The 13,272-nt window shown below is 46.0% G+C and overlaps 1 protein-coding gene across 2 annotated transcripts in view; it reads right to left on the bottom strand.

Moving 5' to 3' along the window:
* The window catches only part of HTR4 (5-hydroxytryptamine receptor 4), a 154,868-nt gene that overhangs the window by 126,458 nt on the left and 15,138 nt on the right, over positions 1-13,272 (bottom strand). For both annotated transcript variants that reach the window (XR_005829233.1, XM_040602927.1), the window contains exon 2: positions 739-892. The gene's annotated coding sequence lies outside the window, so the exon portion shown is untranslated. The remainder of the gene's footprint in view (positions 1-738; positions 893-13,272) is intronic.

The raw sequence follows: 13,272 nt of genomic DNA, 5'->3' as shown, positions 1-13,272 counted from the left end.
TCCCTGGTGACCTGCTCAGATTGAAGGACTGAAGCCTTTCCAGACTGTCTCCTGTGGAGAGACAGTCCAAAGCTACCACTGCCAGGAGTCCTTAAAACCCTGTCTCCACTTGGCCACCGCTTCTCAATGCCCAACCTCCCACCTCCTCATCGCCCAAGCAGGGATGACTGCCACACTCCATTTCATTTTGAAATTTTCAAAAAGAAACTTCTAAAAAACAGTTTGAAAGCATTTTGCAATTCTCATGTTGTTCATGAGAAGATTTGAAATTTCCACTTTTTATTCCCAGGTACAAAGAATCGCTGGCTTTCTGGCAGTTACAGTCACCACTGTAAATATTCTAGAAAATAAATTAATCTGTAAGAAAGCTCAGAGGGACTGAGTATTGTGCACTATTTAAAAATAAATTCTGGATTTGCAATGGCAAGGACTAGCAACGAAAACCTGGTTTAGTCACTAAGATAATGCAACTGGGTGAAGGAATCAACAGTATGCAACTAGTATGTCCCACGAAACTTAGCAAAAAATAGCTGCAGTATCAGAAACCAAAAAGATGCAATGAATGGTCCACAAATGGAAAATAAGTATAGGAAAGAATCTGCATGTTGTCAGCAAAGTTTATCATTCATATTTCTTAATCTAAAATTGATCTACATCTAAAATTATCCAGGATAACATATTCAAACACATACCCTCCATAGTTATTGGGAATTAGATACTCCTTATTCTTGAGCTCACCTGGACTCATGGTGTGTTCCTTCTGTGCTAAATCAGTCTGGAGGTTGCAACATGCTCAGACTGCAAGGATGTATGGACGGGATGTTCTGTGATACTGGGAAGAGTTTGGCATCAGGGCACAAGCAGCATCAATGAAGGTCTTTATTTTGAAATTCTGTAGTTTAAAACAAGAAAAAGGTTTGGTCACAACCAGATAAACCAGCTTAAGAAAGACCTCAAATTTCTCAGCTTTTGTCTCCGAAAAATATGATGTACTTGTCCTTTGTGGATTCATCTGGGGGAAGAAATCTGATGTAAGGAAAGAGCTTCTGCTGGCCTTGGAGGTTGTAAGTCTTCTGAATTTACAAGCTATCTTTTGTTATTTTTCACTAACATTCCCTTACTTTCACCCAACTGTTCAAGCTTCATTCTTTCATGGTCTCGGTACTCATGCTAAACCCTTGTATTGAATACGCGCCAGCTGGGGTCTGTGTGTGACCAGATCTGAACAACTGCTGACTATGAATTGCACCACAGAAACAGGAAAGCCAAAATGGGCACATTTCCTTTAAGAAGAGGCGGAGGGGAATTCACACTTTGCCCAGCACATCTGTAGGATGCTCCAGCCTATACTTTCCTCCTTGTTGCCTCCAGGCACATCCATGGCAGTACTGCCAGTATGGCAATACATGGGGACAGCACAGCACTGCTCTGCAAATTATGCAGCTATTTCTAAAAACACAAAAAAAAAGGCTTTAAAAGTTGCTATTGTGATTTCCTGTCAATTTGTACTCCCTTTATGGAGTACAAGGATACACGGTGGTGGAGGAGTAGCTGCAGCCTACAGATGCAGTTTAGTATTTTGAGACTGCTTTTAAAAACTCCAATGTGGGTGTTTGCCAAAAGATCTTTTTATAAATTTTATTTTCTTCACTGCGAGTGAAACAACCAACTTTTACTCATACTTACACAGTCCATCATAAAGTAAAGATGAAAAATCTACTTGTCCTAAGAAGCTGCCAAGTGCTAAACCAACCAAAAATAAATGTTCTTGTTGGGAAATAAGTTCCAGGTGTGTCTACCAGACCTCTTCATCCAAAGCTAAATTATTTAAGGGTCCACAACATAGCCTGGATATGAAATTTTACTGTTGTTGAAACTAAATCGGTAACTGCTTGAGAGGCATTTCTGTCCACACTCCCCAGACGTGTTGCCCAGGGCTGGAAGGGAAAGTCAACGGGGGCTTGGTTCACATGACGGCAATGGGAAATCTGGAGTCCCTGCCAGGACTTCTTTAGGACATGGGTGTGAGCAGAGTTGGGACACCAGAGCAAGAGCCACAGGGAAAGAATGAAAACGGGGGGTTTGCATGTGTATCTTTCTTATGCACGGCCAAGAAGTGCTGCTGGCAAAAGGTGGCTAAGTCACCAGCTGGGCAGTTCCTTCAGAAGCTCTCCTCCCTCCGTCACCTGCTATTACAAGGACAGGTTTATCCACAACATACGTATCTGATCGTTCTCCTGCACCCTTAGGGAAGTAATTTGTGGATTCAGTACCTATTTCCCCTTCCATCTTTTTTAACCATTTGATTCAACACCTGTCAGAGATGGCACAGTGTTCAATGCAGCCTTGGCATCCTTGAAGCACCAGAAACCAAACAGGGCAGACAGTGAATCCATCAGGCCTGAGAAGGGCTCTTGGGGCAACCTGCAATTCCTCCATCACTTCCATGGCCCAGGCAGGGACCTTGATCTTGGAGCTCCCACAACAGCTGCCACTCTTTAATCACATTATGCTGCTTGTGTGGAGCAGAACTGAGGGATCTGATTTTGGCCTCTGGGTTTTTGTCATGGGGAGTTACCAGCGGGGTGTACATGGAGGAGGCTGTGGGGCACCCGAGCCCACCAACACCGCACTGGGCACAGAGAAGGCATCTCTCCCTGCGGGGGACCTAAGTGCTGCTAGCCCTCAGAGGTGATCTGGCAGCAGACACAAATCCTTCTCACACATGATTCTTATTCAAAACTTGGCAGTGGCTGACCCAAAATTTCCTGCCAGCTCCTGTCCAGGTCCTGTACAGACCAAGTTTCCTTCACACAGTCGTGGCATAGGAGGTACAGGTCATGAAAGCCGCCACTGAGTGTGAGATGCCCCATGCTCTGTGCTGCAATGTCACCAGTACAGGGACTGGAGCTCCCCCGGTCCTGCCAAGGTGGAGGTGTGCTCGGTTCACTGGGGAGCTGTTGGCAATATGTTGCAGCTGCTGCCCAGGAGGTGGTCAGTGTGCATCTGTCTGCAAGCCCCAGAGGTGCCAGGATGAGCCTCTTTATGCTCAGTACAAAAGCTTTTTGCTTTTCCATTTGGAGAAGAGTTTTCTTCCCAGAGGTATCCCTTGTTATCCTGGAGATAACTCATTCCTGTGATTCTGTGAGCTTGTCTGCAGATGGGCATCTGGGGAGCATCACCTACCATCTGAAATGACTGCATTGTTAGCAACATTCATTCGACCTTCAGTCAGCTTAAATACAGAGAGCTTAAACAAGCGTTACTATAAAGTGAATTTTAAAAATGTTATTTCCTTGTTTTGTATAATGTAGAAGACAGGAAAGTTATGGACCTGTCTGCAAGGAGAAGCCTTATTTATAGCGTGAAAAACCCAGCAATGTCAGTGCAAGAGAAGCACATGCACGTGCTGCTCTGGCTGCGCACGTTCAGCTGCCCTGGGTGCATGCTGAGCTGCTCTGCGTGTGCTCTGTTTGCTCCAGGACATCCATCTGGGCATGACCAGGCACAGCACCTACCCCAGCTGCACCTCCAGCTCCCCACGTCTCACCCACGACTGCTTTGCCACCCACACAGCTAAGCACTAACTTGCCTCTGTTAGCTCTGGTGATGCTTCAAGCCCATGGGTTTACATCACTCCAGCCTTGAAGCTTTTGGAAGTGCTCACTCAAGACCACCCTCCCAGGTTTTTTCACGCTTAGTAGAGTGAGGCAGCTTTGGGACCACACACATCTCATGCCCGACTGCCCTGGTGCCAACCTACACCAGCCCTCCCCGCAATGGCTGAAATGTTTTTTTCACGTGTCTGGATAAATTATCTGAGAGGAAATCACAGTGTTTAAAAGAAATGAGGAAAAGTAAGAATAGCTTCAAAAGTATAAACAAAAGCAAAGATCTCTCAAAGAGCTGCAGAGGCAAACCAGGTCCAGCTCCTCTCCAGCCTGTCCTCCTCATCCTGCCTGTCTCATAACTGAGGTTTTCTAGTCTAAGTGGGAAGAAGAGATAACACCCTTTCCCATCTCCAGCACCACACAAAGTGTAATGACCGTCATAATGATGATTTTAAATACATTTCAGGATTACAGACAGGAACTGCTCCACACACTTAGCAAGAGAAGGAAGTTAACAGTACTGTGTTCACGTAGACCATGGGAAACCCAGACACAGGGAGGTTAAAGGCCATGACCGGGACTACAAAATCAAACTACTAGTAGAGCTGGGATTCAAAATCAGCTTTTTAGCACGTTGAGCCTGCACAACACCTGCATTGCTAACAGGTAACATCCTCTCCTTTGAAGTGTATGAAACAGGACTGCAGATTCTGAGAGCCTTTAAGTCACCTGCTGGGCCTTGCTGTCTTCCGATTAAGATAATCAACCATGGAAAAGAGGATGCCATGGTTGCAGCACAGTTTTATTAACACCCTCTAGATCAGCTACATATAACATCTGGCTCCTGGGCAGTTCAGATGCGGTCCCCATGCCAGGGCTGGCGCGTGGCAGCGGGGCCGTGCCGAGGAGCCTGGCACACGCCGCCTGGGCTGGCTCTGTGTGCCCGCTGCTCCGGGAGCCACCGGCTGCCTGCCCGGAGCCCTCCTGGCTCTCGCTGCCCAAGGCTGCTCCATCAGCTCAGCTGCCCAAGCTCCTCCATCAGCTGAGCTGGCCAGATACGGCTTCCAGACACACCACAAAAGATGCTCCCTGGTGTGGCTCACCTGCCCAGAGCTTCACTTCCACTGAGCCAACTGGCAACACTTGAAGCTTGAAGGTAGCTTTTGTCCCCCAAAACTATAAACTTGGAAGGTTGCACATAGGTCTGTCACTGACCCAAAATAACAGATGATCAGAACCTTTCTCTCCCGCAATGCAGAGGTGGTGTGGCAGTAAATCTCTGTGTTAAATTGCTACCAGTATTAGAGCATGGGATGCCAGAATAAACTCCCAGCACCTTTTTACACCGTACAACTGGAATTTATAATGCTGGGTTTCCGTCTGATCGCCACACAGCTCACACCCTGTGGCCACAGCTTACCCTGCTGCACCGAGCAAAGACTTTCCAAATTCAACGCCATCTGATCAAATGAATATAAACAAACTAAATACTGGCACAGCTCTTGATGGCTCTAAGTGTTAAAATATTTATTCACTCTGTGAGCAAGTGAAATTCTGCTTTGGATCTGTTATGGCTACTAACACTTACCTAACTTTAAGAAGGTTTTATAAGACTTTGTAAACTTCTGTTATTAAATATAATTTAATTTCTATCCTCTGGACAGCAACATTTTTTTTTTGGAGGAGGATTCTCTAAAACAACTGCATAGCAGGCTTTTAACTAAGATTTATTTCCCGTTTAAGCAAAAGTAAATCACTACACTACGCAATGGAGTTGTATTTGTCCAAAAGCAGGAGGGGAGAAAAGTACAAACCTCTTATGACTTTTCTTGTGTTCCTTGGGAAATCTTACGAGAAACAAAAACATGAAGAAAATACTTGAACCTAAAAGTTATGGCAGGTTAGAACTTCACCTGAGCTTCAGGTAAGACCAAGTCTCTCCCCATGGGTCCAAACAGGGCAGCAGACCATGGAGCTAGAAGTATCACTGCTACCAGGAGAGTGCCTCAGCAGCCTACACCAGCTGTACTTGGTGGTCTCAGTTCAGAGCAGCATCGTGTGTGTGCTTCCACACATGCATTCCTACACACCGGGACCCTGGTGGACATGCGTGTGAGTGGCAGCATGACAAATTCAGTTCACAAGCACTTGGCAGCGTCCTGAGCTTCCTGCGCCCTAAAGACCTGCCAAAACTCACGGATGGAGAAACCCAAAAGTGTGGAAGGGGCTTCCTCACAACAGCATGTGTAAAGGGGGCTAATGGGCTCTCAGCGGCGATGCTGTGCCGCAGTGCAAGGAATCACACTGCATTTGGAAGAGATGAGACTGGATGAAAAGCCTCAAGGAGATTGCCTTCATTAACAATTCCTTCAAGCATAGATTATCGAATATGGTTTAGTTGCATATTTCATAGCTAAAAAGCTTGCTGAATCTCTCCTGCTGATCTGGTTTTGTGTCCTGGTGCAGAAACACCTGAAAAGCTGGTAAATCCTGGTGCTAAGGTACACCCTTGGACGGCTCGTTTGCAGTATGTGACCAGACCCTTCTTGGGGCTCACGAGCTGTTTCCCAGAGTTTAAGTTCAAAAAATAGTTTCGTCTTGGGTTACATTGTTCATTGCAAAGTCAGCAAGAACAGCCACACTCCCTTTCAAGCCAAGCTGGTGGAAACACCGCCATCAGCTTCCACCAGTTGGCTTGGTCCCTGCTAGAGAATACAAAACGCCAGACCACACGGAACGGTTTGAGTGAGGGTCAAGAAATAGATATCCTCTATGGAGGATCTGCCAAGTGCAGCAGGAGATGACAGTCCTCCCATGACCATGCTCTTGCTCATCTCACATCTTACTACTAGATACCAACTCGAAAACTGCCATCTCTTCCCTACAACACAAAGTCAAAAAAAAGAGAAGGTTATGTATGGTTTGTTATATGGTCATGACACAAGTTTATGGTCCCTCAATGGGAAACAGACAAAATGACCATGTGTAAAAATGACTGCCAAGCCAAGCGAGCCTTCACCATCACTCAAAACTAATAATTTGTCATTTTGGTCTTTTTTTCCTTCCTATTTGTCACTCCTGGAAAACTCCCCAGGAAAAGACTTGTAATTTTCTCCAGAAGGATCCAAGGAAAGTCCGATTTATACTTCTTTGGAATCCTCTCCCATCACCTCTGTCCCTGAGCAGCACACAAGATGTTTGCTCTCAGCAATCTTTTAAGATCCTTCCACACACATACATTTATTGTCACAAACTTTTCTGCTTAAGAGTTTATTTTACCCTAAAATCTCTTGGCTCCAGCAACACTGCATTTTTTCCCTGGCTCCTAACTTGCCTTTTCAAGAAATTACTCCTTTGGAGGGAAAAAAATAAAAATCTTAACTATAGAGTTGATTCTCCCACTACGTTAATTATTTCCATTTCCTTCATTAGAATTAAATATGATTTCTACCAGCACAAGAGATCCAGCTGTAACCTCTCTGTAAATCCCTAAGAAATTAATTGTAGCTCACAGATCTTCGAATGCTGGTATCGATTTATTGACTTTTATCATAGTTGTGGATGTTAATATTATGCATTCATCACAAAAGGTTTACATGATTACAACGGACTATGTATTCACTTTAACATTTATATTCATCATTTCTCATTCATCAGTTTCTCACGTTGGGTTGTGTCTGTTCTCTGTGCTCAGCAGCATGGAAGGGTTAAAGACAAAAGAATTCATGAATCCTAACAAGCCACTTAAGAGCTTAAAACAGTTTAACAATAACTAAGCTGGTCGCCTCAAACTTTTTTTTTCTTCCCCAGAAAATAAATAAATAGTAAAACAGTAAAGGTATGTAGGTAAACTACACAATGCATAAATACTGTTCTTTCCCAAAATGTTTTTTCAGATACATAATCAGTTCATACTAATGCATGAAACTTCCAGATTTTTGGAAGATGCTCATGAATAACAGCCCCCTTAAGTAATTGCCAACTGAATCAGATCCTTCAGTTTATTGTATTAGCAAAATTGTTTTCCACTGACTTTCAGGACAAGGAAAAGACAGGAATGTTGTCCTCGGCTGCACTAGGGACATCTCTCCAGCGCAGCCTTTAGTCCTTTGCCCACCCAGAAGTGCTGCCTGCCCTGCCCTGCCCACCAGCTATCCCCTGCCCGGGCACAGCGCGCTGCACCTCCTGGCTCTTTGCGGCACAACGGAGCTGCCTTCGAACAATCACGCTACTCTCATCTAACTCAGGAAGCTCCTACATACACAATATGATTTAAAACAACTGTGATAAAAGACAAATAATAATAAAAAAGACTGAAGAGCATATGGTCTACAGCAGAGGCTGGGAAGGGAAAGGGAAGGTCACACTGTGATTTGTAACTGATTGGATCTTCTGTAACAAACCTTCCCGCACACCTGACTTCCCTGAGATCTCACGTGCATCCCCACTGATGCACAAAACCATTTTTTGTTGGATTTGTTAAAACTTACTATAAAGGCTCATGAAGGTTACTACATCACTTGCAGTGCAGCTTTAAGGGTAGGGCTTTTGCATGTGACTAAGAGCCACATGGACCGTGAATTTATGAATATCACAATCCGTGCATGTGTCTCATTGGGATTTCAAACCTTAGCCTGCATGCTTCCTACCCTTGACCTTGGAGATCCCAAATGCGTTGGCAGCATTGGAACTAACTTCCCCAAACCAGTTTCATTTCTGCACCCTCTCTGGAGGTACATGCGGCTCTTAGTCACATGCAAAAGCCGCACAGGTAACAAGCTTTAGGTAATTACTTCCCCAGTCTTTACACGGGGAACACGAGCCATTAAGTCCCATAAAGCATTCCTACACAGGTAAGTTATCCAGCAATGTGGTGATATGGCTGTTTTACAGCCGCAGACTCAAGGTTTTCAAAGGCATGAATGGTCTGAGCTTTAACATTGCGGGGTGTCTTTTTTTAACCCATTTATGTCTCTTTTTATACCGTTCTCTGAGCTACTCCAATTAAAAGAATACAAACTGTTGATGTGGTAGAGGGTTAGGAACATGTGGGCAATAACACGCTTCTTGGGAGGTCCTGCCTGGACCTGGGACACAGGTCAGAAAAAAGACAAAGCTCTAGCCCAGACAACCCTGTTCAACCAGTGATACCAGAAGAGCTTCTTTTGGAAGGGTTTTAGACAGCTCTAAGCGATAACAGCAAGCCCTAGCTGTCTGTACAGTTCAGAGCTCTCTGCCGGACTGGCCGAACAGCCAGGAGAAGGGTGGTCAGGAGCATACATGTTTCAGAGATGGAGGCTGAGACAGCACTGGGAGGATAAACCAGAGCTGCTTAACTCCAAATTGCATATTTTGTTCAGAAAAACAACTCTTCTCCCCTTCACCCGCCTTGGGAATAAGGACCTAGCCTTCTGCATGTCTAAAGGCAAATCTAAATTGAGAAAGGAAAGGGGGAAGGAGGTGAAGAAGACCCAGTTATGGGCTGAAGCACCGGTGGGCTGCACCCCAGGCAATGCAAAACACTTTTATGTTTTCCTTTAAATGTCTATATACCTCTGAGAACACATTTTGAGTGGATGCTCTCATCTCTTCAGCAGAGACAGCCAGAGGTGCCTTTCTGGATTACAAGCATGGCCCCAGTTTTCCCCAGAAGCCCTTGGGAAGTCCTTGGTGCCAGCCTGCAGCCCTGCTCTGGTGCAGCCCCGATCCTCCTCCACCTCTGCCTCCTCCTCCTTCTCCAGCCTGGGCTCCACCTGAGGAGGGAAGGCAGGAGGGGAAGGAGGGAAGGCTGAAAGCCAGCAAGGGGAGAGCCCTCTGAGTCTTTCAGAGCTGACTTAAAGCTTTTCAGCAACACAGACATCTTCCTCCCCATCCCCTCCTTGTTTTCTGAAAGCAGGGGAAGGTGCTCCCGCAGGTGTACCTCCGTGACTGCACAGACCTGTGAGCTGTTTGTTTGACTGTGCGGAGCATCAAAAGGAAACCTCTGAGATCCCTTTTCTGTGAGGCCAGGTTTTGATGTCTGTGCTCACACTAGGGAGTACTTTACTCCTGAAGCAGTGATGTTCAAGGCTCTGTTTAAAGAGGGAGATATCAGTCAATACAGCAGACACCAGCTTGCTTCTCTCTCTCCATCAATCTGCTGCTTCCCCCTCCATCAGCCAGTCCCTCTGCTGTTTCACCATACCCCATTCCCACTGCTAAAAACCTTCCTTAATAAAAATAGATCAGGCATTTCATTTTCTCTTTGTCGGCATGAAATTACATCAGGTCTTGCTATGAATGATCCAGAAGTTTCAGCTCACTTAGTACAAGGCACTGCTAACGCAGGAAGGGAGGCTATCAGCTCCAAGTGCTGATTGAGAATAGCTCAGCTCTTGTCACACCAGTTACCTCCGAAACATGTTCACTCGAGGAATTCATGGGCAGCAATCAAATGTTTTCCTGCCTGCTTTTCATCACAGCTCATCAGAAATTGGGATACATGGGGAAAGGGCAGGGCAGAGAGAGTCTGAGATGTGATGAAAGAAAACTAATCCATTCTCAGAAGAGGAACTGATTTTGCAATTTTTTTTTCCTGCTTATTTTACAGTAAATAAAGAATTAAGTAAGATTGCTGAAAATGTGTCCATTCAGGCAGCAGCTGAATTTCCTGCTAATTGCTTTGGGATGGTGAGGGAGGAGGGGAAGTGTTGGGACATTACAATAAGCAGTAAGTGGTGTGATTAGTGACTACCCAAAACCTTGCATCTGCACATATGTCGCTAATGATAGAAATTAGAGATGTGTTCTTATAAAAGCCCCCTATCTAGTGAATGATGGTGAACGTTAGAAAAAAAAAAAGTCCATCTTACAGGGAGAGAGAGAAGTGGAAAGTAAATTATCATAGCATTTATCTTGGCTGAACAAATAGTGCCCAGGCTCTTCTCCCCAGCTTTTCCCTCCACCAGCCTCACGTGCAATGCAGCTCCCGCAGCCCCCAGCCCTCCCCAGCCGCCTGCTGGAGGGAGCCAGCGTCTGGGCAGAATGTCCCCCTGCCCTGGGACAGGAGCCAGCTGCAGGCAGAATGACGAATGGCTTTGCCAAAGCCCACCTTGAAAAAAAAAAGTAGCACAAATAAGATTAACCCTTGTTGCGCACTAGGTCTGTCTTTGTTTCCTTGGCCTCCCCGGTAGGTCTGGGTTCACAGGGAGGGGGAAGCTGCTAGGAAACGTGTGTGAATAAGCACCGAGAAGTATGTGAATACGCATCCTGGATGCACTGAGGAAGAGGGCAGGAGTACCTGTGGTTACAACATACCCTTTAAAAACACCTGTGGCAACAAGCGTAAAGTGCCTCTGTACAGGGAAGCAGGAAACACTGAACTCAGACAATCTCCTCCCCTGTTATCTGTATCCTAGGTTTATTATATTTAACCACGCTTTGGATCCGAAGGAAGAATATCCTAATGGAAAACAGCAGCAAAATCTTCCATCAGCACCAACTTAGCAGATCCAATACAATCTCTGACCACTATCAAGTCAGCAGATCTGGTAAATAAACAGGTTTTCCCCATGAGTTTTCTTTGTGATCTTGGCTTTTTCACAGAAAAACAGATTACACTGGAAACATGCTTTTCCCACAAGAAGTTTCCATTTGTCACTTGAAAAAAACAACCACTCCCAAGAAAATCTGCTAGGTCTGTCATGTAGTTGTTTCTGCTCCATATTTCTTTTCAGACAGACTGTAAAACAGATTCTTAGGCCATGGAGAGAAAAATCAGATGGAGCAAAAGGGCTGAGAAAGACCCTAATGAACTGTTTAATCAGACCCAACTATATTTTAACCTGCTGTAGATGACATTTAGGGATGGAGATCCCACGTTCTCCTTATGCAGTCTCCCAGGGGGAGTACATGTAGGGATTATTCTAGGGTCTATCCTAAATCTTTCTTTCTGCATTTCACTGCTGTGACTTCTTTCCCTACCCCCAACAGACCCTTATTACTCTCCTTTCTGCAGAGGCTCCTCCACCTGAAGAGCAGTACCACGAACCTGCTGCCGGCCACGCTGCCACTGACAGAGCCCAGCCTGCCCCAGCTCTGGTCTTCTCTCCTGCTGGCTTCCAACAGCCCTCCCTGATGTCTCCTGTACCTTTCCTGAAGTGCAACTTTCAAACCTGAAAAGAGTGCCGAAAGGACTCCTTCCCCCGCCTGACACATCACATTCCTCTGTACCGAGTGCTGCTACTGCGTTTGCTCTTTCTCAGCCATAGTTGGTGGGTTTTGCTGACTCCCTGCTTTCTGTGTATAACTTCCATGTCCTTTCCCATGCGATACCTTCCTAACCAACCACCCTCCATCCACTTCTTGTGCAGTCAGTGATTCCTGCCTAAGCACAGCTCAGCGTCATCGGATCCATCAATCTGCCTGTGAAGATCCTTCCCCAACAGTTACTCTGATGAATACAGCATGAGTCCTAGAGAAAGTCTCAGGAGAGAGATTTCCAAGTTTTGCACTCAATCCATCTTCATAACCTCTCAGCCAGGTGATGTGGGCACTCGGGTGTGATAAGGTTGACCCCCACCAAGAGCTGATAGGAAGCAGGCTCTCTGCACCCCGTTCCTGACATGAGACACATGCATCCCTGCCATCTGGGGTATGAAAACGTGTCACCAAGACTCATAGCAACTCCCTGCAAATTTTCATGGTTCATGCCTGAATTCAGGTGGGGTGGACCAGACTGCAGAGGCCATCACACACCCAACGTGCCAGTGGAAGTGGCAGATTTCTGCAGACATGGTTGACTTCCCAGAGGGAAGCCTGCCACGTGCTAGGGAACGCGCAGCAGGAACCCTGACACAGTACGATCTTAACATCTGTTTAGGAAAACTCTCTGTATTTATAATCAAGCCTGGATGTATGACAGTGGCTTCATGTTCATTCATAGGAGATGCATGCACTCCCAGCAGTGAAAAGGGCATCTTGACGTTGAGCTAGGAGCCCATGATCTCATCCTCCTTACATGGCCAAGCACATGACAGCACTCTTCCACCAGCCTTGTACTCCACCGCCAGCACTGCACTGGCTGGAGGACGCACAATACCTGACTGAGTACTCAGCCTGCCAGGACAAACCCCACGCTATTTAAGGGTGTTTTGACAAACTCAGATGACTGAGAGGGCATGCAGCAACTTTGTGCTTTGCATTTCTAACAGGGCACTCAGTGTCATCAGCCTGAACTCATCCTCACGTGGGAGCACAGCTTTACCACACGTAACTACGTCCTACACACAGCTGTTTACTGTAGAATTTGGGAGGCGATGTTCCCGACCATGCTCTTCTGTCAACGTTCTGAGCACCGCTAATGGCTTCTGTTATGGCTTAGCATTGCCCTCAAAGGCCAGACAGAGGAGGAGACAAGTTTACAGGAGAAGAGGCTCCAGATAGTCTAGCAGTGCCTCCCCTATTAACACCAGAGCAGATAAGGAGCCCCTGCCTGCCTTAGTCAAGTAGCACAGAAATCCTCATTCACTCCCGGTGCAGGGGGGCAAAGGAATTTGAACTCTAGCTAGGTTTTTACCATTTAAGTAATGCTTTTATAGAGGGATGGCCAGAGTAAAGTAGAAGGGATGAAGACCTTTCCCCACAAAGTCCCCAGAAGCAATGTGGATAATCCGTCTCACTG

The sequence above is a fragment of the Falco naumanni genome, chromosome 8 (genome assembly GCF_017639655.2).
Source record: "Falco naumanni isolate bFalNau1 chromosome 8, bFalNau1.pat, whole genome shotgun sequence".
NCBI lineage: Eukaryota > Metazoa > Chordata > Aves > Falconiformes > Falconidae > Falco > Falco naumanni.
This window is presented reverse-complemented; position numbering and strand designations above follow the sequence as displayed.